General features: G+C 28.6%; 4 non-coding genes across 4 annotated transcripts; 1 reads left to right on the top strand and 3 right to left on the bottom strand.

The window, feature by feature from the left end:
* Window positions 1-2,530: 2,530 nt before the first annotated feature.
* On the bottom strand, window positions 2,531-2,602 carry TRNAD-GUC (transfer RNA aspartic acid (anticodon GUC)). The gene has a single exon. It is a non-coding gene; the product is annotated as a tRNA-Asp (tRNA).
* An 869-nt stretch (window positions 2,603-3,471) lies between these two features.
* TRNAD-GUC (transfer RNA aspartic acid (anticodon GUC)) lies at window positions 3,472-3,543 on the bottom strand. The gene has a single exon. It is a non-coding gene; the product is annotated as a tRNA-Asp (tRNA).
* Window positions 3,544-3,733: 190 nt separating this feature from the next.
* On the bottom strand, window positions 3,734-3,805 carry TRNAD-GUC (transfer RNA aspartic acid (anticodon GUC)). The gene has a single exon. It is a non-coding gene; the product is annotated as a tRNA-Asp (tRNA).
* Window positions 3,806-15,055: 11,250 nt separating this feature from the next.
* Window positions 15,056-15,127, top strand: TRNAD-GUC (transfer RNA aspartic acid (anticodon GUC)). The gene has a single exon. It is a non-coding gene; the product is annotated as a tRNA-Asp (tRNA).
* Window positions 15,128-26,329: the final 11,202 nt, after the last annotated feature.

The raw sequence follows: 26,329 nt of genomic DNA, 5'->3' as shown, positions 1-26,329 counted from the left end.
CTAAATTAAGTACCAAATACAAAAAAATTTTAAATAAAATATTTTTTTTTCGAATTTAACAAAATTTCAAAAAAGTACTTTTTCTACTACTATTTTAAAAGCACAGATTTTAGTATGTTTTAGCTAAATTGAAAAATATTTTATGATTTTCTTAATTAATACATAATAACAATTGCAATATATTAAATTTGAGAACATTTTTAAAATAGTACTTATATTTCGCCAAGTTTAAAATAAAATATTTTTTTTTTTGAATTTTATATAAATTTTAAAAAAGTACTTTTTCTACTACTATTTTAAAAACACATATTTTAGTACTTTTTTTTTTACAAAATTCAAACATATTTTATGTTTTTCTTAATGATACGATTTCATATCTTAAATTTGCGAGCATTTTGAAAATAGTATTTTGTACTACGTTTTTAGTATTTATCAAAAAGTTATAGAAAAAGTACTTATTTTTGACAAAATTGAAAATAAAATATTTTTTTTTTAGAATTTAACAAAAAATTTAAAAAAGTACTTTTTCTACTACTATTTTAAAAGCACAGATTTAGTACTTTTTAGCAAATTTCAAACATGTTTTATGCTTTTCTTAATTAATTCTTAATAACAATTGTAATATGTATCTTAAATTTGGGAGCATTTTGAAAATAGTATTTTTTACTTCAAAAAGTTTTAGAAAATGTACTTATTTTTTGCAAAATTTAAAAATAAAATATTTTTTTTTAGAATTTATAAAAGTACTTTTGCTACTACTATTTTAAAATCCCAGATTTTAGTATGTTTTAGCTAAATTCAAGCATATTTTATAATTTTCTTAATGAAATTGTAGCATTTTGAAAACAGTACTGCATTTTTGTATTTATCAAAAAATTTTTTTTTAGAATTTAACAAAAATTTAAAAAAGTACTTTTTCTACTATTATTTTCAAAGTCCACATTTTTGTATGTTTTAGCTAAATTCTCTTAATTAATTCATAATAACAATTGTAATATTTGAAATTTTAAAGCATTTTGAAAATAGTACTTTTATTTTCTACTTTTATTTCGCATAAATGAAAATAAAATATATTTTTTTAGTATTTAACGAAATTTTAAAAAAGTAATTTTTCTACTACTATTTTAAAAGCACATATTTTAGTATGTTTTAGCAAAATTCAAAAAGATTTTATGATTTTCTTAATTAATTCATAATAACAAGTGTAATATTTGAAATTTGGGATTATTTTGAAAATAGTACTTTTAATACATTTAACAAAATTTTAAAAAAGTACTTTTTCTACTACTATTGAAAAGTCCTGATTTTAGTACTGTTTAGCAGAATTCAAAATAAAATATTTTTTTTTAGAATTTGAAAAAATTTTAAAAAAGTACTATTTCTACTACTAATTTTTTTTTTTTTAGAATTTTCAAAAATTTAAAAAAGTACTTTTTCTACTACTATTTTCAAAGTCCAGATTTTTGTATGTTTTAGCTAAATTCTCTTAATTAATTCATAATAATAATTGCAATATTTGAAATTATTTTGAAAATAGTACTTTTATTTTCTACTTTTATTTCGCATAAATGAAAATAAAATATTTTTTTTTAGAATTTTACAAAGTTTTAAAAAAGTACTTTTTCTACTACTATTTTAAAAGCACATATTTTAGTATGTTTTAGCAAAATTCAAAAAGATTTTATGATTTTCTTAATAAATTCATAATAACAATTGTAATATCTTAAATTTGGGAACATTTTGAAAATAGTACTTTTACTACACATTTAGTATTTATCAAAAAGTTGAAGAAAAAGTACTTATTTCTCGCAAAATTGAAAATAAAATATTTTTTTTTTAAATTTGACAAAAATATAAAAAAGTGCTTTTTCTACTACTATCTTAAAAGTATAGATTTTAGTACTGTTTACCCAAATTCAAACATATTTTATTTTTTTCTTAATTAATTCATAATAACAATTGTAATGTCTTAAATTTAGGAACATTTTGAAAATAGTACTTTTAATACATTTAACAAAGAAGAATTTAACAAAATTTTAAAAAAGTACTTTTGCTACTACTATTTTAAAAGTCCATATTTTAGTACTGTTTAGCAAAATTCAAACATAATAACAATTGTAATATCTCAAATTTGGCAACATTTTGAAAATAGTACTTTTACTAAATGTTTAATTTTTATAAAAAAGTTGTAGAAAAAGTACTTATATTTCGTAAAATTTAGAAAATAAAATATTTTTGTTTAGAATTTAACAAAAATTTAAAAAAGTACTTTTTCTACTACTATTTTAAAAGCCGAGATTTTGAGTATATTTTAGCATAGCAAACATATTTGATGAATTTCTGAATTAAATCTAAGAATATATTGTTGTACCTTAAATTTAGGAAAATTTGCTTCTTGTTCTAGGGGTAGAATTACTAATTTTACAAATTCTAAAAGATTTTAAAATATTTTATTTCAATTAAACTTTTTTATTATTTACAATCAATAATTATTAAAAAAAATAAATTTTGAACAAAAAATTGTCTGTATCTCCCCGACGGGGAATTGAACCCCGGTCTCCCGCGTGACAGGCGGGGATACTCACCACTATACTATCGAGGATGGTTAAAATCATGCATAAAAATATGTCAATTTAAATTTCCCTGTAATTATTGCTTTCAAATGAAAAACCAACCTAACTGTTTTACAGCTTTTTAAATAATGTTTATATATTTTAATTTGTTATTAATTCATATCATAATTATTTTAATAATTATCACTCTCTATTTATTGATGGTTAATGTCTCATAAACATATTGCATGATATTTTTGTAAATAATTTAATTTAAAAAAAAAAATCCAATGTTGCTAATTAAACAATTTCAAATAAAAAACTGCATTAAACCGATTAAAATATATGTATTGTTGTTTTGTTGTATTAATTTTAAATATACATTTCATTATTATACACATAAGAGAATACAATACAGGCATTTTGTTTTAATTTTTTTTTTTACAATTTATTTAACAGATTTAATTTTTCTATAATCATATTAAAACGGATGTGTAAGGATCATGCTGTGGAGGGGTGCATGGTCCACAAAAAACAGCTGTTTCAATTCCCAGCGTATTTATACATATGAGCATTGTTGCAATTTTCAATTTCAATAGAACAATTTATGTTGGTTTTTTGTGTGTATAAGTAATTTTTATCATTTGTTTGTAAAAAATTGTGATTTACTTAAACAATAGTTATAAAATAACTATTTTTTTTTAAACACGTTTTTTATGCTTTTAAGTCAATAAGTCTGGCAAATAATTTAATTTAAAAAATAACGTAATTACAGATTTAAATTAAATACTTATATGGATTTTAATTTAAATATTTATTTAAAAGTAAATGACAGAAATTATTTTGTAAGGGGATTTAAAAAAAAACTTAATAAAGCCAGTAAAAATATATTGAAATTTAAAAAAAAATAAAATTACATCTCCCCGACGGGGAATTGAACCCCGGTCTCCCGCGTGACAGGCGGGGATACTCACCACTATACTATCGAGGATGCATAAAGAGGAAATAATAATTTTAGCATTATAAATGATGCAAATATATTGTAACAGCCTGTTAGAAATTTCAAATCCCTGATTTCCTTAAGAACCCATGACTTTCTACTACATTTGGGTTAGATACTGCTGGCTGTTATTATTACTGAAAATAAGTAGTGCGGCCTAAAGGAAAAAAAAATTGTAAATCTCCCCGACGGGGAATTGAACCCCGGTCTCCCGCGTGACAGGCGGGGATACTCACCACTATACTATCGAGGATGAATAAAAACAGTTTTTCATTTTAAAAATTTCAATTATTCCACTTAATAAAATTATATTTTCAAATTCCTTCAGGATAATAAAACTACCATACGGTTCTTACTCAACATTTTACTTTGGAAATAATGCGATAGCTCGTGCAGGATTGAAGATATTTTAATGAAATTTACCACAATCAGTGTGTTTCTGAGATGATTTGTATTTACATGGGTTCGTAATTGGATTACCCAACTCTTCCCATCTATCAAAAATTCGTTAGATTCTTTCGTTTGCTGTTTCGGCATTGAACGAACATCTACGACTATCCAATTTTATACCCTTCACCTTCGTGAGAACGCTATATATAAGTTTGTCATTCCGTTTGTAATTTCTACATTTTTCATTTCCGACCCTATAAAGTATATATATTCTGGATCCTTATAGATAGCGGTGTCGATTAAGCCATGTCCGTGTGTCTGTCCGTCTGTCTGTTGAAATCAATTTTCTGAAGACTCCAGATATCTTCGGGATCCAAATCTTCAATAATTCTGTCAGACATGCTTTCGAGAAGTTTGCTATTTAAAATCAGAACAATCGGTCCATAAATATCGGTGATATGAGCAAAAAACCGGGACAACCTCGATTTTTGACTTATTTTTGATCTATAACTGGATTACTAAGTCATTAATATAGACAATATGGATATCTAATGATAGATATTTCAAAGTCCATTGCTACGATGTAGATAAGGCTATAGTAAGTTGGTCCTACAATAGGTCAAAATCGGAAAAAATATTTTTAACTCGAATTTTTTTTTCATCAAACATTTTTTTTTGCAATACATTTTTTTTTCCAAAAAAAAAAACATTTTTAAAAAATTTGGAAAAAACTTTTTTTAAAAAAAATTAAATTTTGTTTACCTAAAAATATTTAAAAAAATTAATTTTAAAGTATAATTTGGTGAAGGGTATATAAGATTCGGCACAGCCGAATATAGCTCTCTTACTTGTTCTTAATTTAATTTGGAATTCACGAAATTTCATATGAAAATTTTAAATTTCATTTGGAATTTTGAAAATTTAAATTTAAACTTGAAATGCTTAATTTCATTTTTATTTTTTTAATTTGAAATTGAAATTCTTAATTTTATTTAGAATTTTCTGAATTTTCAATTTCATATGTAATTTTCTTTCAGTTCTAGTTCAGGTTCTAGTTAGGTTCTAGTTCAGGTTCTAGTTCAGGTTCTAGTTCAGGTTCTAGTTCAGTTTCTAGTTCAGTTCTAGTTCAGTTCTAGTTCAGTTCTAGTTCAAGTTCAGTTCTATTTCAGTTCTAGTTCAGGTTCTAGTTCAGGTTCTAGTTCAGGTTCAAGTTCAGGTTCTAGTTCAGTTCTAGTTCAGTTTTAGTTCAGTTCTAGTTCAGTTCTAGTTCAGTTCTAGTTCAGGTTCTAGGTCAGGTTCTACTTCAGGTTCTAGTTCAGTTCTAGTTCAGTTCTAGTTCAGGTTCTAGTTCAGGTTCTACTTCAGGTTCTAGTTCAGGTTCTAGTTCAGTTCTAGTTCAGTTCTAGTTCAGTTCTAGTTCAGTTCTAGTTCAGTTCTAGTTCAGTTCTAGTTCAGTTCTAGTTCAGTTCTAGTTCAGTTCTAGTTCAGTTCTAGTTCAGTTCTAGTTCAGTTCTAGTTCAGTTCTAGTTCAGTTCTAGTTCAGTTCTAGTTCAGTTCTAGTTCAGTTCTAGTTCAGTTCTAGTTCAGTTCTAGTTCAGTTCTAGTTCAGTTCTAGTTCAGTTCTAGTTCAGTTCTAGTTCAGTTCTAGTTCAGTTCTAGTTCAGTTCTAGTTCAGTTCTAGTTCAGTTCTAGTTCAGTTCTAGTTCAGTTCTAGTTCAGTTCTAGTTCAGTTCTAGTTCAGTTCTAGTTCAGTTCTAGTTCAGTTCTAGTTCAGTTCTAGTTCAGTTCTAGTTCAGTTCTAGTTCAGTTCTAGTTCAGTTCTAGTTCAGTTCTAGTTCAGTTCTAGTTCAGTTCTAGTTCAGTTCTAGTTCAGTTCTAGTTCAGTTCTAGTTCAGTTCTAGTTCAGTTCTAGTTCAGTTCTAGTTCAGTTCTAGTTCAGTTCTAGTTCAGTTCTAGTTCAGTTCTAGTTCAGTTCTAGTTCAGTTCTAGTTCAGTTCTAGTTCAGTTCTAGTTCAGTTCTAGTTCAGTTCTAGTTCAGTTCTAGTTCAGTTCTAGTTCAGTTCTAGTTCAGTTCTAGTTCAGTTCTAGTTCAGTTCTAGTTCAGTTCTAGTTCAGTTCTAGTTCAGTTCTAGTTCAGTTCTAGTTCAGTTCTAGTTCAGTTCTAGTTCAGTTCTAGTTCAGTTCTAGTTCAGTTCTAGTTCAGTTCTAGTTCAGTTCTAGTTCAGTTCTAGTTCAGTTCTAGTTCAGTTCTAGTTCAGTTCTAGTTCAGTTCTAGTTCAGTTCTAGTTCAGTTCTAGTTCAGTTCTAGTTCAGTTCTAGTTCAGTTCTAGTTCAGTTCTAGTTCAGTTCTAGTTCAGTTCTAGTTCAGTTCTAGTTCAGTTCTAGTTCAGTTCTAGTTCAGTTCTAGTTCAGTTCTAGTTCAGTTCTAGTTCAGTTCTAGTTCAGTTCTAGTTCAGTTCTAGTTCAGTTCTAGTTCAGTTCTAGTTCAGTTCTAGTTCAGTTCTAGTTCAGTTCTAGTTCAGTTCTAGTTCAGTTCTAGTTCAGTTCTAGTTCAGTTCTGGTTCAGTTCTAGTTCAGTTCTAGTTCAGTTCTAGTTCAGTTCTAGTTCAGTTCTAGTTCAGTTCTAGTTCAGTTCTAGTTCAGTTCTAGTTCAGTTCTTGTTCAGTTCTAGTTCAGTTCTAGTTCAGTTCTAGTTCAAGTTCAGTTCTAGTTCAGTTCTAGTTCAGTTCTAGTTCAGTTCTAGTTCAAGTTCAGTTCTAGTTCAGTTCTAGTTCAGTTCTAGTTCAGTTCTAGTTCAGTTCTAGTTCAGTTCTAGTTCAGTTCTAGTTCAGTTCTAGTTCAGTTCTAGTTCAGTTCTAGTTCAGTTCTAGTTCAGTTCTAGTTCAGTTCTAGTTCAGTTCTAGTTCAGTTCTAGTTCAGTTCTAGTTCAGTTCTAGTTCAGTTCTAGTTCAGGTTCTAGTTCAGGTTCTAGTTCAGGTTCTAGTTCAGGTTCTAGTTCAGGTTCTAGTTCAGTTCTAGTTCAGTTCTAGTTCAGTTCTAGTTCAGTTCTAGTTCAGTTCTAGTTCAGTTCTAGTTCAGTTCTAGTTCAGTTCTAGTTCAGTTCTAGTTCAGTTCTAGTTCAGTTCTAGTTCAGTTCTAGTTCAGTTCTAGTTCAGTTCTAGTTCAGTTCTAGTTCAGTTCTAGTTCAGTTCTAGTTCAGTTCTAGTTCAGTTCTAGTTCAGTTCTAGTTCAGTTCTAGTTCAGTTCTAGTTCAGTTCTAGTTCAGTTCTAGTTCAGTTCTAGTTCAGTTCTAGTTCAGTTCTAGTTCAGTTCTAGTTCAGTTCTAGTTCAGTTCTAGTTCAGTTCTAGTTCAGTTCTAGTTCAGTTCTAGTTCAGTTCTAGTTCAGTTCTAGTTCAGTTCTAGTTCAGTTCTAGTTCAGTTCTAGTTCAGTTCTAGTTCAGTTCTTGTTCAGTTCTAGTTCAGTTCTAGTTCAGTTCTAGTTCAGTTCTAGTTCAGTTCTAGTTCAGTTCTAGTTCAGTTCTAGTTCAGTTCTAGTTCAGTTCTAGTTCAGTTCTAGTTCAGTTCTAGTTCAGTTCTAGTTCAGTTCTAGTTCAGTTCTAGTTCAGTTCTAGTTCAGTTCTAGTTCAGTTCTAGTTCAGTTCTAGTTCAGTTCTAGTTCAGTTCTAGTTCAGTTCTAGTTCAGTTCTAGTTCAGTTCTAGTTCAGTTCTAGTTCAGTTCTAGTTCAGTTCTAGTTCAGTTCTAGTTCAGTTCTAGTTCAGTTCTAGTTCAGTTCTAGTTCAGTTCTAGTTCAGGTTCTAGTTCAGGTTCTAGTTCAGGTTCTAGTTCAGGTTCTAGTTCAGGTTCTAGTTCAGGTTCTAGTTCATGTTCATGTTCTAGTTCAGGTTCTAGTTCAGGTTCTAGTTTATGTTCAGTGCTGGTTCAGTTCAGTTCTTAATCATATTTTAAATCTATAATAAAACTGCTACATTCAAATGAACATTAACTCTAGTTCTCTAAAACAAAGTATTTATATTATAGCCATATTTAATCCCTTTAAAGATAAATGTATATAAATAGTAGTAAACTACTACTATTTAAATATAGAACATATCCGTTTTAAGTATCCGACAACAACGAACAGCTACATACAACAATAGAAACACAACACTAATACCTCTACTGCTTATGAAAGTTTAAAGTAACTGGTACTTGAAAATGTTGTAAGTACAAAGTGGTTGTAAACTTTGCTTACATTTTGTGCCACACAACAGCAGCAACAACAGCAAACTGAGCAGATAAAAATCTAAATTACTTTTGTTGTTCAACAATAATTCTATATTTGTAGGCAAATGAATGCAAAACTTAAACAAACACACGCATAAAAATCTACACTAAACGTTGAATTAAACAAATGTTCAGACTAAAAACCAGCAATATAAAATATATACTTGTCTTAAACACTCAAAGAAAAAATTGGATTGTTAGATTTTTATCAACAGCCAGCTAAAAATATGAAATATTTCGAAATATCTTGTTATTTGAAAATTTGGCCTCTGACCTTTGTTGAGAACAATTAATATTGATGCAATTCTTTGTGGTTTTTAGAAGATTTTTGAATTGTTTAGAAGATTTTTGAATTGTTTAAAAAATTGCGGAATTAAAAACAAAATAATCTCGGTTATTTTGAATAAAACCTTAAAAAGAAATCCTTAAATTCTGAAAATTAGTTTAAGCAATATTTTCTTTGAATTTTTACCGTTTTTCTCTCAGTGTCTTTTAAAATAAATTGTATTTGAAAACGCCTCTTTTTTCTGTAAAAAGCTACACCCTACAATTTGAAATTGTTACTACTATTGTTCATTATTTTTCAGTTTAGTTTAGTTAGTTTCCCTTTAGTCTAATACATTTACTATTATTTTTTTTAGGTTTGTGTATATATTTAAAAATCATTTAGTATAGACTTTCATTTCAATTACTTCCTCTATTAGTTTTTCCTTTTATATTTTGTTTTAATACTCTATCGAGTTCAGTGCTTGCATGTGTATTTGTTTAAATTAAATCTATAGATTTTTTATTTTAAATTACGACCACCACCATTTTGTTTTTGCTTGTTTTATAATGTTCTAATGTTAAAAAGTATTGTTGTATTGTGGTTTTTAATTTACTTTCTGTGTTCTTACATATTTTTTGCATTTGATTAGGTTTATGTAAAAAAGATTTCAACTGAAGTTAAGATTTTAATTAATTTTCTTAAGTTTTATTCAGTGAGTTTTTTGTACTCGGTCAGAAAGTTTATTTTATAAATTAAAACTACGCGAATCGTAAATGTATGAAGGCTGGCAAAACATAAACAAGATTAAAATTCAAATTGGTTTTAGATGTTGCTTGGAATTGGAATTTATAATGACAACAAATTTTGACATGGAATTGTAATGAGAAAGAATATATTTTTGAAATTACAAGCAGAAGAAATTAGTATGAAGGGGAGGAAATATAATTAAAACAGAAAATATTTTCATTATGAGGGAATTATAAAAAGCCAATCATATTATGTATGCATTACATACATATATAAGAATTTTTAGCTTTGGTAGAAAATGTTGAATGTTTTATAGAACGGAACTAGAACTGAACTAGAACTGAACTAGAACTGAACTAGAACTGAACTAGAACCTGAACTTGAACTGAAATAGAACTGAACTTGAACTGAATTGAACTAGAACTGAACTAGAACTGAACTAGAACTGAACTAGAACTGAACTAGAACTGAACTAGAACTGAACTAGAACTGAACTAGAACTGAACTAGAACTGAACTAGAACTGAACTAGAACTGAACTAGAACTGAACTAGAACTGAACTAGAACTGAACTAGAACTGAACTAGAAACTGAACTGGAACCTGAACTAGAACCTGAACTAGAACCTGAACTAGAATCTGAACTAGAACCTGAGCTAGAACCTGAACTGGAACCTGAACTAGATCCAGAACTAGAACCTGAACTAGAACCTGAACTAAAAACTGAACTAGAACCTGAACTAGATCTGAACTAGAACCTGAACTAGAACCTGAACTAGAACCTATACAAGAACCTGAAATAAAATCTGAACTAGAACCTGAACTAGAACTAGAACCTTAATTAGAACTGAACTAGAACTGAACTGAACTAGAACTGAACTAGAACTGAACTAGGACTGAACTAGAACTAGAACTGAACCAGAACTGAACTAGAACTGAACTAGAACTGAACTAGAACTGAACTAGAACTGAACTAGAACTGAACTAGAACTGAACTAGAACTGAACTAGAACTGAACTAGAACTGAACTAGAACTGAACTAGAACTGAACTAGAACTGAACTAGAACTGAACTAGAACTGAACTAGAACTGAACTAGAACTGAACTAGAACTGAACTAGAACTGAACTAGAACTGAACTAGAACTGAACTAGAACTGAACTAGAACTGAACTAGAACTGAACTAGAACTGAACTAGAACTGAACTAGAACTGAACTAGAACTGAACTAGAACTGAACTAGAACTGAACTAGAACTGAACTAGAACTGAACTAGAACTGAACTAGAACTGAACTAGAACTGAACTAGAACTGAACTAGAACTGAACTAGAACTGAACTAGAACTGAACTAGAACTGAACTAGAACTGAACTAGAACTGAACTAGAACTGAACTAGAACTGAACTAGAACTGAACTAGAACTGAACTAGAACTGAACTAGAACTGAACTAGAACTGAACTAGAACTGAACTAGAACTGAACTAGAACTGAACTAGAACTGAACTAGAACTGAACTAGAACTGAACTAGAACTGAACTAGAACTGAACTAGAACTGAACTAGAACTGAACTAGAACTGAACTAGAACTGAACTAGAACTGAACTAGAACTGAACTAGAACTGAACTAGAACTGAACTAGAACTGAACTAGAACTGAACTAGAACTGAACTAGAACTGAACTAGAACTGAACTAGAACTGAACTAGAACTGAACTAGAACTGAACTAGAACTGAACTAGAACTGAACTAGAACTGAACTAGAACTGAACTAGAACTGAACTAGAACTGAACTAGAACTGAACTAGAACTGAACTAGAACTAGAACTGAACTAGAACTGAACTAGAACTAGAACTGAACTAGAACTGAACTAGAACTGAACTAGAACTGAACTAGAACTGAACTAGAACTGAACTAGAACCTGAACTATAAAACTTAGTATCTTATCTTATTTTTGACTGAATAGGAATTATGTTGGCGGGTAATCTTTTTCTTTATTTTATATAAAAATACAGATTACCGATTATCTTTATTAAAAATTTATGGATTCAATGTCAATATTTTACTTGGTATGACATTATCTTATTGATGGTGTTTTTAATAAAACTTATTATTTATTAGTTGTTGTTGCTTATAATAAAATTTATTATTTCTTACATTTCTTTACATTTATATTTCCTCTTTTCTAAAATATGTGTTATAATTTTCCTGTATGCACCTTTTGCTCTATACCATTTTAATTCGATTTAAGTTGTTTTTATGTTCTACATATATATTTTTTTTCCAGATTTCTTAAAACAACAATTTATTTCCCCTTTTACCACTGACCGGATGATGGTTAAACATTTTATACAACTTCATCACAATTTCTAACCTACATTTAAATTCAAAACAACTACAGAAACACAATCATTTATACATACAAATGCATATACAAACTAATAAAAGGAAACTAAACCCTGTGGATCTGGGAAGGTTTATGTAACTGTATAGGAGACTAGTGGAAGCTTGCGACTACTGGTTACTTTAGTAGTTCCCATGACCCGAGTCTCACTCGACATACGATTGTCAATCAGATGACTAAGCGAAATTGTTTTCCTCTGAAAGAACCTTCGACATCCATTATAACATGTGGATATCCAATAATAACATGTGGATATCCTAGGATTTGGCATTTGACCTCCTCACATAGATAACATAGGATCAGTCATTTCACCAGTTGTAAGTAGTGAATAATTTCGACGATCTTTACATATCGTAGAATTGATTCCTCCTAACTAGTCAACGAATTCAACAATATCCACATAATCTCTTTATATACTATGGGAATAGTCTAGTATTTGGGACAGTGACAGACCAGTCTCTTGGGATAAAGCAGGCTCTTGCCGCAAGTAGAACTACCAGGTTGCTTTATTTATTCATTTATTGGTGTTTTTAACTGAACCAGTGCATGAGACTGCGTGTGTTTTTGAGGTGTCTCTATATTTTGAATTATCTCTCTCTTACTTCCTGTATATAAAGGATTTCCTATAAATACTTTTCTATTTTTTTATATTTTCACCACTAACACAGCACTTGTACTCCTTGCTGCCTGCTACTGTTTTCCTTGCGTTGGTTTTTTTTTAGTTTTTTTGATTTGTTTTCTATTTTCCATGATGGTCTATTGCGGCATTTTCACACTTGTGTTTGCATTTTAATTGAAAAAGTTTTTCCGTTTGGTTTTCAATTAGATTTGTTTTTGCCACTCTTTTGTTATTTGTTTTCGTTCTATTTTTATTTCATTGTTATTTTTAACGGGTTTCTATACTTCAAGTTAAATGTTCTATTACTATTTTATTTCTATATTGCTGGTCGAATAGAATGAATGGCCAAAGAAAAGCTCTCAAGTGAAAAATAACCAAAAAAAAAACAAGAATTGATTTCTGTTCTTAAGTATAAATTTCAATCAGATTTGAAATGAAATTGAAAATCAATATTGAAACATAAAGGAAAGCTAAATAAGCTAAGAATTAAAGCTTAAGGAAGTGATTGGAAATAAAGCTTTGAGAGCATATAATAATGAAAGCTTTAAAGTTTTAGGGAAATGAAAAATCATAAAGGAAACTTATTCAATCATAAAACAATCATAAGCTTAAAAGGGTAACGGAAAATAAAGCTTTTTTGAACAATTAATGAAAGCTTAAAGTTTTATGGAAATAAAAAATCACAAAGGTAACACTTAAACTTTAAGCTTTCATTTATGCTCACAAAGCTTTATTTCTAATCACTTCCTTAAGCAAACATTTAAGCTTGTGTATTGGCATCTTCAAAAAATCGACAATTTTCCTGAAGATGATCTTTTTATGAAGATTAGGGTCAGTTTCAAACTGCTCCAGGACCCAATTTCATAAAACAACTTTATCATTTGCACGTGTCGTTGAACGCTTTATCCATCCACACTGATTTGACAAAACAAACTGAATAAATGAAAGCTAATTTTTGCCAAAATTATGAAAGCTTAAAGTTTTATAGAAAATTATAAGGAAAAAATAGGAATCTTATAACTAAATCATAGATTTAAACATAAGTTAGTAATGAAAAATAAAGCTTTGAAAAATCCAATTAAAGCTTAAAGCTTTAAGTAAAAGAAAAGTCATCAAAGAAGAAAAAAAATAATTAAAGCTTAAAGCTTTATGTAAAAGAATAGTCATCAAAGAAGCTAAGAAAGCTAAGAATCAAAGTTTGTATTGGGAGAACAAAAATTCAAACTGGCTGGAAAATGTATTGTTACATTTTAACCTTTTCAAAACGTTGGTTTATTTCCTTTAAATAAACCGGATACTTTTTATTGCAAATAAAAGCCGTTTAGTAGTTTAAAAATTGTAACAGCTCTTTATTTATTTAAAATGTACAACAACCACAGAATTAAATAGTAGCAGAAATACAGACACACTTTATAATGAACACGAATTCACTTGAAAATACAGCACTCAGTTGATGTTTATTCGAATAGCGTCTCTGATAAACTCACTCACGACTGCAACTTCTGCCACTATTTATAACACTGCCATCTGCACTCTAGATTGTTCTTTAACTGTCAAAGCTCGTATATTCGAAGCCTAGAGCTTTCGAATACACACGCCATCTCTGGTGAACTTTCTACAATGTTCTTTAACTGTCAAAACTCGAATATTCGAATTCGAATATACGAGTCGCAGCAAACATTCAGCGTTGCCATACTTACGATCAATGATCAACTCAAAGCTTTTATTTAATGTTAATAATGCCCACAGATATGTTACAGTTTGAGAGGCACTGCTTTCAAATAGCATTATGCAACTTTAAATCAGCCGTTAAAATCGTTATATTTGAATTCAAGTTAAAAGAACTCATTGTTTAAATCAAGTTTTTTATTTCCTTTAAAATAAAACATTATTTTAATTGAAATATCTGTAACAAATTCTTGTATTTCTTAATTAATACACTGAAATTAAAATTAAAAAAAATAATATTTTAATTTGCTGTGTCTGTTCGTTTACTTACAGCTAACGCCTTTAAATCCAAAAAAACTGCTAAGGACATTTCATTTTATTTCAATACTTTACAATACAATATTCGTATATGCATGAATATGGCCATATACTTTTCTGTTAATTAACATATTAAAATAAAATTGTTTTTAATATTGTTTAAATAAGTTTGCAAACCCCCTTAAATCGGCATATTTTTTGCATTTAAAAAAGGCCTTTGGATACTCGCAATAACAACACATGGCTTTAAATGAAAATAAAAGAAAAGCAAGCCAATTGCATACATATTGACCCATATTAAAGTCTTTCATATAAAAAAAAAAATTAAAAAAAAATTTAAATATAAAATTTACAATATAAACCAAACAATCTTGTTATAACTACATTTATCCGTTTGTTTGTTAAATTGTTTTATTAAAAACATATACTAGTCTACAAAAAAAAACCATAAAAACGAGCTTATGGGTAATCAATACATGAATTTACATGTAAATTTTTAATTTTTTTCTTCAACAACATTTGTAACAATTTGTTTTTTACCTCCACATTTGGATCTTTTTGCTTTTGATTATTTTATAGGGGATTTTTTTACACTATTCTCTTTTCGAAATTGTTATGAATAAAATAAAAATATTCATTTATTTTTCAAGTTAATTAAAACCAAAAACAACTTGAACCTTTAAATTTATCAAAAAAAAATAAAATAGAACTAAATGTTTGTGTAATAAAACAAACAAATTCTATAAATATTTAATTAAAACTATGTAAAAATGTGTAATACATACCTGTAAGTACTTTAAAATCAGTTTTTGTTTGACTTTGAAATAACCATCCTCGATAGTATAGTGGTGAGTATCCCCGCCTGTCACGCGGGAGACCGGGGTTCAATTCCCCGTCGGGGAGACATGGAATTTTTTTTTGTAAAATTATTTTTTTTAATAATCATAGATTATAATAAAAAAGTTAAATTGAAATAAAATGTTTTAAAATCTCTTAGAATGTGCCAAAATGAGTTAGCAGTGAACGTTGAAGAAATGTTTCTTATTTAATATTCTATATTCTTAGATTTAATTCAGAAAAGCATAAAATTTTGCATTTAATTTTGCTAAAATATACTCAAAATCTCGGCTTTGAAAATAGTAGTAGAAAAAGTACTTTTTAAAATTTTTGTTAAATTCTAAAAAAAAATATTTTATTTTAATTTTTGCGAAATAAAAGTAGAAAACAAAAGTACTATTTTCAAAATACTTTCAAATTTCAAATATTACAATTGTTTTTATGAATTAATTAAGAGAATTTAGCTAAAACATACAAAAATCTGGACTTTGAAAACAATAGTAGAAAAAGTACTTTTTTAAATTAAAAAATAAGTACCTTTTCTATAATTTTTTGATAAATACTAAATAAGTAGTAAAAGTACTATTTTCAAAATGCTCCCATATTTAAGATATTACAATTGTAATTAAGAATTAATTCCAAAAATCATAAAATATGTTCAGATCTTGCTAAAACATACCAAAATCTGATATTTTAAAATAGTAGTAGAAAAAGTACTTTTTTTAAATTTTCGTTAAATTCTAAAAAAATATTTTATTTTTAAATTTTGCAAAAAATAAGTACTTTTTCTATAACATTTTGATAAATTCTAAAAATGTAGTAAAAGTACTATTTTCAAAATGCTCTCAAATTTAAGATATTACAATTGTTATTAAGAATTAATTAAAAAAAATCATAAAATATATTTGAATTTTACTAAAATCTCGGCTTTTAAAATAGTAGTAGAAAAAGTACTTTTTTTAAAATTTTAGTTAAATTATTAAAAAATAGCTTATATTTAAAATTGGAGAAAAATAAGTACTGTTTCTACATTTTTTTTGATAAATACTAAAAGTACTATTTTCAAAATGCTCCCAAATTTAAGATATTACAATTGTAATTAAGAATTAATTCAGAAAAGCATCTAATATGTTTGAATTTTGCTAAAACTTACTAAAATCTGGGCTTTTAAAATAGTAGTAGAAAAAGTATTTTTTCAAAATTTTTGTTAAATTCAAAAAAGAATATTTTAATTTTCAATTTAGCGAAATATAAGTACTTTTTCTAAAACTTTTTGATAAATACTAAAAATGTAGTAAAAGTACTCTTTTCAAAATGCTCCCAAATTTAAGATATAACAATTGTTATTAAGAATTACTTAAAAAATTCATAAAATATGTTTCAATTTTGCTAAAAAGTACTAAATTATGTGCTTTTAAAATAGTAGTAGAAAAAGTACTTTTTCAAAATTTTGTTAAATTTTAAAAAAAATCTTTTATTTTCAATTTTGCGAAATATAAGTACATTTTCTATAACCTTTTGATAAATACTAAAAATGTAGTAAAAGTACTATTTTCAAAATGCTCTAAAATTTATAATATTACAATTGTTATTAAGAATTAATTAAAAAAATCACAAAATATATTTGAATTTTACTAAAATATGCTAAAATCTCGGCTTTTAAAATAGTAGTAGAAAAAGTACTTTTTTTAAAATTTTAGTTAAATTATTAAAAAATAGCTTATATTTAAAATTGGAGAAAAATAAGTACTGTTTCTACATTTTTTTGATAAATACTAAAAGTACTATAAAACTTACTAAAATCTGGGCTTTTAAAATAGTAGTAGAAAAAGTGCTTTTTTGTAAATTTTTGTTAAATTCTAAAAAAATATTTTATTTTTAAATTTTGCGAAAAATAAGTACTTTTTCTATAACTTTTTGATAAATTCTAAAAGTTTAGTAAAAGTACTATTTTCAAAATACTCTCAAATTTAAAATATTACAATTGTTATTAAGAATTAATTAGGAAAACCATAAAATATCTTGGAATTTTGCTAAAAAGTACTAAAATCTGGACTTTTAAAATAGTAGTAGAAAAAGTACTTTTTTGTAAATTTTTGTTAAATTCTAAAAAATCTTTCTTTTTTAAATTTTGAGAAAAATAAGTAATTTTTCTATAAATTTTTGATAAATACTAAATAAGTAGTAAAAGTACTATTTTCAAAATGCTCCCATATTTAAGATATTACAATTGGAATTAAGAATTAATTCAGAAAAGCATCTAATATGTTTGAATTTTGCTAAAACTTACTAAAATCTGGACTTTTAAAATAGTAGTAGAAAAAGTACTTTTTCAAAAAAAAATATTTTAATTTTCAATTTAGCGAAATACAAGTACTTTTTCTACAAATTTTTGATAAATACTAAACATGTAGTAAAAGTACTATTTTCAAAATACTCTCAAATTTAAAATATTACAATTGTTATTAAGAATTAATTAGGAAAATCATAAAATATCGTGGAATTTTGCTAAAAATTACTAAAATCTGGACTTTTCAAATAGTAGCAGAAAAAGTACTTTTTAATTTTTTTGTTAAATTCTAAAAAAAAATATTTTATTTTTACATTTTTCGAAAAATAAGTACTTTTTCTATAAATTTTTGATAAATACTAAATAAGTAGTAAAAATACTATTTTCAAAATCCTCCCAAATTTAAGATATTACAATTGATATTAATAATTAATTAAGAAAAGCATAAAATATGTCTGAATTTAGATAAAAAGTACTAAAATTTTGACTTTTAAAATAGTAGTAGAAAAAGTACTTTTTAATTTTTTTTGTTAAATTCTGAAAAAAATCTTTTATTTTTAAATTTTTCGAAAAATAAGTACTTTTTCTACAACTTTTTAATAAATACTAAAAATGTAGTAAAAGTACTATTTTCAAAATGCTCTCAAATTTATAATATTACAATTGTTATTAAGAATTAATTAAAAAAATTATTAAATATGTCTGAATTTAGATAAAAAGTACTAAAATCTTGACTTTTAAAATAGTAGTAGAAAAGTTTTCTTTTTGAAATTTTTGTTAAACTCTAAAAAATATTTTATTTACAATTATTTTTAAGAATTAATTCAGAAAAGCATCTAATATGATTGAATTTAGCTAAAATTTACCAAAATCTAGATTTTTAAATAGTAGTAGAAAAAGTACTTTTTTAATTTTTTTTTAAATTATTAAAAAATAGCTTATATTTTAATTTTGCAAAAAATAAGTACCTTTTTTATAACTTTTTGATAAATACTAAAAATATAGAAAAAGTACGGTTTTTAAAATTCTCTCAAATTTAAAATATTACAATAGATTTTGGGAATGCATTTAGATAAGCTTCACATATGCTTGAATTTTGCTAAAATGTATTGAAAACCAAGTTTTTAAAATAGTAGTAGAAAAAGTACTTTTTAAAAATTTAAGTTTAATTATATAAAAATCATTTATTTTAGAGTTTTGCCAAAAAAATTATGTATTATATTGTAAAAAGTACTAAAACCGGTATTTAGAAAAAGGAAGTAGAAAAAATACTTTTTTTGAATATTTCCAGATATATAAAATAATGAATTATTTAAGTATGTATTTTTGTTGAAATTGTACAATTTATACAAAATTTTCTACTTCTACTACTTTTTTTAAAATGTTGGAAAAAGTACTTTTTTAAAAGTTAATAGAAATCATGAAAATAATTCGAATTTTAGTATTCTGTAGAAAAGTACTAAAAATTGGTTTTAAAAAAGGTAGTAAAAAATTAAATTTTTCTGAATATTAGAAAAAAATCTCAAAAAATACACAAAATAAGTTCTTTTTAGCAACATTTAAAAGGTTCTTAATCAAGCAGGGTGGAAATTTCCCCCAAATGTTTTTGTGACTTATTTTGTAAATACTTTTCAAAATTTTGCTAAAGACTCCTTTGTTTAGAAAAATCTAAATTTTGTTTCAAACATTACAGTTATTTTTTTGTTAAGCTTCAAACAATTGAACACCTACAGCTCTTTTGTTGGCAAATGGATAAATGAAATATATTGAATTTTAATGAAAAGGGGATTTTAAAAAGATCTACAAATTACAATTAGTCTTTCAATAAAATTGGGAATTTTAGCATAGAAACGTAAAGAAAAAGGTGCTAAATACTATAAAGAGGTTATCATTTTTTAAGTTTTGTTTTAGATTCGTTTATTTTAAATACCATCCTTTAACAAAATTCCCCTTAACAAAATATAGTAAATGTAATTACACCTGTTCTCCCAACCACATGTCTGTCTAATACGTTATCATGACCATAACAAAGACTACAAAAAAACAGTTAATTATTATTTACAACAATAGCCCTTCAAACATTAAAGCCCCTACACCAAACCACCCCTACAACTCCTATCCTACACCACTTGTTTAGAGTTTAGTAAATTTTGTCTTCGATTTTGTTGTTCACACAAACAAAAACAAAAACCATTAAGGATTAAAAATGTTTAATTTCCACAAAAAGAGTGTAAATGAATACTATTTAAAGGGCCGACCGGCCAGCCCGCCAGTCAGTCAGAGAGTAGAAAGGGTTTTGTTCCTAAGCCTTTTTTTGTTTAAATATTTAGGATTTGATCTTTGTGTGTGAGTGTGGGAAAAACCTGGTAACTGTTTGTTTAATACATATTGTATAGTATGCTTTTGTTTTTGTGCAAATGTTTTGAAGTATACTTTCAGGCAGCTTAGGTGTCAAAACAATTTGCATAATAATAGGGGCTGAGACTAGCAAATGGTTTTGATAATTTTCAACCATAGTTTTTTTTGTTTGTTTTCGTTTTTTGTTTTGTTGTTTGCCATTTTACACTACTATTATTGTTACTATTATTAAATGTTGTTTTCAACACCTTTTTTCTCGTTTGATTTTTTCTTTATGCCTGAATTAAAACTCATTTTGCTATCAAGATTATTTTTTTGGGCAAAAAGTATTGTTTGTTAGAATTGTTGATGTTGTCCTTTTTGTTGTTTGATATTAAGTCATATTTTTTTTGTTAGTTTGATAATTTTTGTTTTAATTGTAATTTTATGCTTTCAAGTATTAATTTCGATAAGAGTAAGAGAACTACTACACAACTGTTCATCAATATTGACGGGACTCACCTGATATTTTCATGGCAGCCGTTTCTAAGGACCGGAATCACGCGAGCTACTCGGCCAAGGGCTGTCAACTCCAGCATAAACTCTACAATTTTCACCAGCGGAGCAACATCTTCCGGCTTTGCTGCTCTGCATTCTTTTGGTTCGTGACGGAATTGAAGGAAATCCAGCCATAAGCGGTTGCAATATATGTCAACCAAATTAAGGTATAACACATGTTTGAGCTAGTGCCATCTCAGGAACTGCTTCGGACTTAACATCTCAAGGAAGTGGTCGCAAATTTTTGTGGCCCCATGCCGCCATCCACGAGACTTATCGATGTCATCGATGTCATCGTTGAAGTCAATCTCAAGTTTATACTCTAAGATTGCTATTTAAAATCGAGAAAATAGGTCCTCAAATGGCTTAGATATAAGCCAAAAACTACGCTACTACCTCGATTGCTTCTCCTATTTTTCACCCAACATTTTTTTAACAAACTTTTTTTTTGGAAATTTTTCTTTTCACCAAAATTTGTGTCCCTATTTTTTAACGTTTATTTATTTATTGAATCTGCCTTACTTTCATAGGCCTAACAATAAGTATTGAAATCTTATAACTAAAACTAAATGCTTCTGAAGGGAGCCTAATCTTGGTGGTAGATCGGCTCTACGAAGTCATGATCGTGTTTGGCTCTGAGCGAGAAGTCTTGCAAGCGGGTTCGGGTGGTTTCATAATGTATTTTTCACGGATATTCTTTAACTCATCCTTAACTAACGGCGTGTGTAAGTCCCTATGGATGTTCCCTGTAATGTGTTGAGCGTTTCACTGTCCAGTCGACCTCGAATTGATGAGCCCTTGCCGAAGAATGTGTATTGCTTAAGAAATTATGGGTTTCGGGAACAAGTTCCCTAATTTCTGTAGATCCAATTCCATTGTAGTATCGGTAGAACAGTGAGACACAAGCCACATTGCGACGATGTTCCAGTGAGTCAATACAGCTCGATACCCTGCTGTCACCAATAAGCACCTTCGCGCTCTCCTGTACACGATCGAGTAACTCCAAAATAGTCTTCGAAGCCCCATACATGGGAGTTGCATTCCATTTTAAGTCGGATTTAAGTGATGTAAATAGTAAGCAGATCAGATGAAGTGAAGTTTTAGAAAACCAAGGCACTTGAACGCTTCCTTCGACACTTGAAAAATGTGTTTTGTCCATCGGACATCGCACTGCATGCTCAAGCCTAGAACATCCAGAGCTTCTGATTCTTTAATATTTTCTCCACCCATAAAAATAGATAAAGCTACATGATTTGGCGTGTGCTTGAATCTTGCGTGCATTAAAGTCGACTGTATTCCCACAACTCCATTCAGAGATTGTCACAAGATCTTGGTTTACCATAACATTCATGTTTTGCCTCATTGCCGCAATCTCCAACAGACTTGATCTATAATTGAATGGATATGAATGGCAAATGTTGCTGTCATCACCAAAGGAATAAATAGGCTTGGAAGTTTGACGCAGAAGGTTTTTTAGAAAGATAAGCAATAGAGTAAGAGAAAGAATGGAGCCTTTAGGTACCCTTGAATCGATCTGGAACTCGTTTGATGGGATTCCATCTATAAAAAATTGTCTAGAGCGATCTCTGAGAAAGCTCGATATAATTCGAGAGAAGTTATTCCAACACCAAAAGCAATAAGTTTTGAAAGAAGCGCACCATGTCACAGCCAATCAAACGCCTTAGAAAAATCTAGAGCCACCACTTTACTTTCGCCAAAACGGTGAATGGAACGACACCATTTTTCCGATAGAAAGGCTTTCAATTCTCTCATAGAACGTCATCTATGAAAGCCATACTTCCGGTCTCTGAATAGATTGTTGGACTTTAAATATTTCACAAGATGGTAGTTAACCATACTCTCCAGAACTTCGGAAAGTGCAGAATAAATTGCTATTTGCCGATCTTTTTCAGGGTTGTTAGCTACTACCTTTTTAGGAATTGGCCTTACATTAGCAAACCTTCCAACATACAGAATATTTGTTGGCACTGAAAAGGTTAGCTAATGGACGAGCAGGCGTCAAAGAACACTGCTTCAATATTAGTGCTGGTCAAAACCTTTTTAACTGCCCGAAATCGAAAGAATATAATCGGCTTAGTAACTGATACTCTTTCGAGCTCGGGTAGTGATTGATTGCTTTCCGGTAGGTTTGAATTATTTGCAAATAATTCAGCCTAAAGGTTAGCATTATAAACCGCATCAGTGAATTGGCCATCCCTTAAAAGAATGGGAATTGAGGAATTTTCATTATCCTTTATTCTTTTAACGAATGAAGTTTTTAAGAAATTAATAATTTGTCTGTCCAAATACAGTTTTATTTTGATGTAGAGATTTTTATGAAATACTTCCTTTCTTGAAATAGTAGCAGTCTTTTTCTTATATCTCAACCATTTTTGAACCACTAACGAGTCACTTACTACCCAGTGAACTTAAAGAAGGAGTTATTTTCAAAATTCCGAAAAAAGGCGACCGGAAGGATCGAAACAATTGGTAACATCAAAACTTAGAAATGAACTGGATAATAGTCTGAAGGTCATAACGGAGAAATCTGTTGAATAGCGAAGGTATGAGAAATTCTCCATTAAGAACCTTGAAATGGGCTATGTTAACTCCTTCAGCTACTTGGGTAGCATTATAACAAAGGCTTTAAGGAGGACATTGAAAACCGTGTCCTTTGTATGCTGAAATCCTTCTGGAGCTCCTGAACTCTTTCTAGCCGAGTGAAGCTTAAAATATTCAAAACAAACGTAACATGTAATTCCGCACCTCGAGATATCCAAAAGCTGCAAGTGTTTGCGAACCAATAACTCCGCAAAATTATACGTATCTTCTGGCCAAATATTATCACTAATATCAGACTGTGGACCGAAACTAATCAACTGCCACTTGCAACAGAGATTAAGAAACTCAAGTGGAACCAGCTAACGAATTCACCAGAAACGCCATCGACTGCTATCCTCAGGGTAACCGTAGAATGAAACAAGGCATGAGAACTATTTGAATTGGAAGATGTTGACTCCTTCAGCTACTTGGGTAGCATTATAACAAATACTGGTGGCTTTAAGGAGGAAATTGTAAACCGCGTCACAAAAGCCAGCCAATGAAATCCGTCTGGAGCTCTTACTCTTTCTAGATTGACGTGAAGTCAATCCTACTCTGTGGCTTGGAAACAAGTAATTCTTCACCGAGAGATATCCAAAAGCTGCAAGTGTTTGTGAACCAATGACTCCGCGAAATAGTACTACGTATCTTCTGGCCAAATGTTATCACAAATGTCAGAATTTGGAACGAAACTAAAAAAATGCAACTTGTAACAGAGATGAAGTAACGAAAGTGGAACCAGCTAACGACATCACCAGAAAAGCCTTCGAGTGGAATCCTCAGGCTAACCGTAGATTTGGCCAGCACACACATGAAGGCGACAAATTGACAACGTAGCTGCTGCCATGAACAAAAGTTGGGGAGAGATAAAATTACTTGCCCATGATAAAACACATTGGAACGTGTTTGTTGAGGCCCTATGCTCCTTATAGGAACAATGGGAACATATATGGGCGATTTCAGGCCAAATGAACCAACTTTTGAAATCGATGTCTCCCGATCGGGATGAAAAAAGGGTCAATTTTGAAAAAAATAAAAAATTATATGTCTTGAGTTACAAAATATTAATTTTGATAGATATCCCACTCGCAACCCACTAAGCGACCAAAAGGGTCTTAAAGGAAAAGACCTAAGCTTTCTTACGAGAAAAAAAAATTTTTATATTTTTATACCATTCACTTTCGTGAGAAGGTTTGTTTGTCATTCCGTTTGTAATTTCCACAATATAATTGTCCGACCCTATAAAGTATATATATTAGGGATCCTTATAAATAGCGGAGTCGATTAAGCCATGTCTGTCTGTCTGCCTGTCTGTTTGTCCGACTGTTGAAATCAACTTTCCGATGCCCCCAAATAACTTACATACACGATTCATACTTCAATATATCCGGAATTCTTCCGACTCAGTTGAGAAAATCGGTCCACAAATGGCTGATATATAAGGAAACAACCAGAACATCCTCGATTTTTGATCTATTTTTATAGACAATATAAAATAGACAATATGGATATCTAATGATAGATATTTCAAAGACCTTTGCAACGACGTATATAGGACCATAGTAAGTTGGGCCCACAATGTTTCAAAATAGGGAAAAATATTTTTTAACCCGAATTTTTTTTTCACCAAAAGTTGTTTTTTCGCAAAATATTAAAAAAAATTTAAAATTTTAAAAGTTTCAAAAAAAACAATTCGAAAAATTTCTTTTTACTGAAAAATGAAAAAAACAACTGGAAAAAAAATAAATTTTGTTTACATAAAAATATTTAAAATTTTTATTTTGAAGTATAATTTGGTGAAGGTTATATAAGATTCGGCACAGCCGAATATAGCTGTCTTACTTTTTTTTAATTTTTTTTTTCGTAAGATTGAAGATATTGCTATCTAAGCTTTTTTTTGGGACACATTTTCCTAAGAACAATAGGTAATAAGTTACTTGGATAAGACAAAAAACACCTGTTTGGCCAAAATGTTAAATTTTGACCTCCTCTAACTGAGAGAGTTAATGACCGATCTTGTGTCTGAATTACTATACAATAGGACTGACCTTTCATTCCGATCGGAATACATCGATTTCAAAAGTTGGTTCATATGGCATGAAATCCCCCATTTATATCAAGCCCTTAGCGCCAAATTATCGCAAGCGACAAAAAACAAATTTTACAGGAGAAGGTTTTTTCGATTATTTTGAAATTTATACATAGAATTAAAAATGTTATGATGCGATATAATATAATTTCGTTCAAGCTATTTTGTCTATTTTTCAAAAATATTTATAACTTTTGACAATTAAAAATTCATGGAATACTTTATTAAAAAATATGACAAAAAATGTTTTTTATTGAATTTTTGCATAGATACAAATTTTTCGAATTGAAATAAAATTGTTATTTTTTATTTCAATTCGAAATTTCACAGTTATGTAAAATTTTCTATTCAAAATGGAAAAATAAAAACGAATTTTGAAATTTATTATCCGCAATCCCGCAATTCCCAAAAAAGTGTTGAAAAATCCCAAAAATGGAAATTTTTAGTTTTTTTGGCTATAATATCCATACCAGAGTTGGAGTTATCGGAACCCTTTACAAAATAATTAAAAGCATATTGGGCCATCTAAAATCGGTTACTATATTTTGATATCGAATATGCGATCTGAGAATTTTTGCCCTAAATTTCAATTTTACATAAAAAATAGGTGTTTTTTGAATGGACCTGGTCCCTTCGGTAACAAAAATTTTTAATTTTTTTTTTCATTTATAATATTTGATGAAAACTTAGCTTTCAGAAAGTATAAATTCCTTATACATCCTCTTAGACATTTTTTGTGATAACTTAAAAGAAAAAATTAGCGAAAAATCGGCTTTTTAAAATTTTTAAATTCAAATGCATAAAACTTTGGACTTAGTCATTATTTTTAAACCGTTCTTTTTCTATTTGACACATACATATGTCGTTAGTGCAATGAAGAAAAACTGGAGAAAATCGGAAAATATTTGGATACGCTGTTATCAAAAAACTGGAGTAGGTTGGGTAAAAATATCAATGGGAAAAATATTGAAAATTAAATTTTCGATTTTGGTCAGAAATATGAGTGATCACAGATCGAGCTCCTTTTCTTGATTAAACGCTTATTGGCCAAGTTATTAGCGAATTTAGATACTTTGAGTTTTTAAATAAAAAATCGAATTTTGGTCAGAAATATGAGTATTTACAGATCGAGCTCCTTTTCTTGATTAAACGCTTATTGGCCAAGTTATTAGCGAATTTAGATATTTTGAGTTTTTAAATAAAAAATCGATTTTTGGTCAGAAATATGAGTGATCACAGATCGAGCTCCTTTTCTTGATTCAACGCTTATTGGCCAAGTTATTAGCGAATTTAAATATTTTGAGTTTTTATATAAAAAATAGAATTTTGAAAATTGTGGTGCTCGATGAAAGGAAACACAAACGAAGAAATAGGATCGTTTTAAAAATGTAAC

This window comes from Calliphora vicina, chromosome 2, assembly GCF_958450345.1.
Source record: "Calliphora vicina chromosome 2, idCalVici1.1, whole genome shotgun sequence".
In the NCBI taxonomy this organism is placed as follows: Eukaryota; Metazoa; Arthropoda; class Insecta; order Diptera; family Calliphoridae; genus Calliphora; species Calliphora vicina.
Note: the sequence above shows the minus strand (reverse complement) of the source record. Positions and strands in the feature narration are given on the sequence as shown.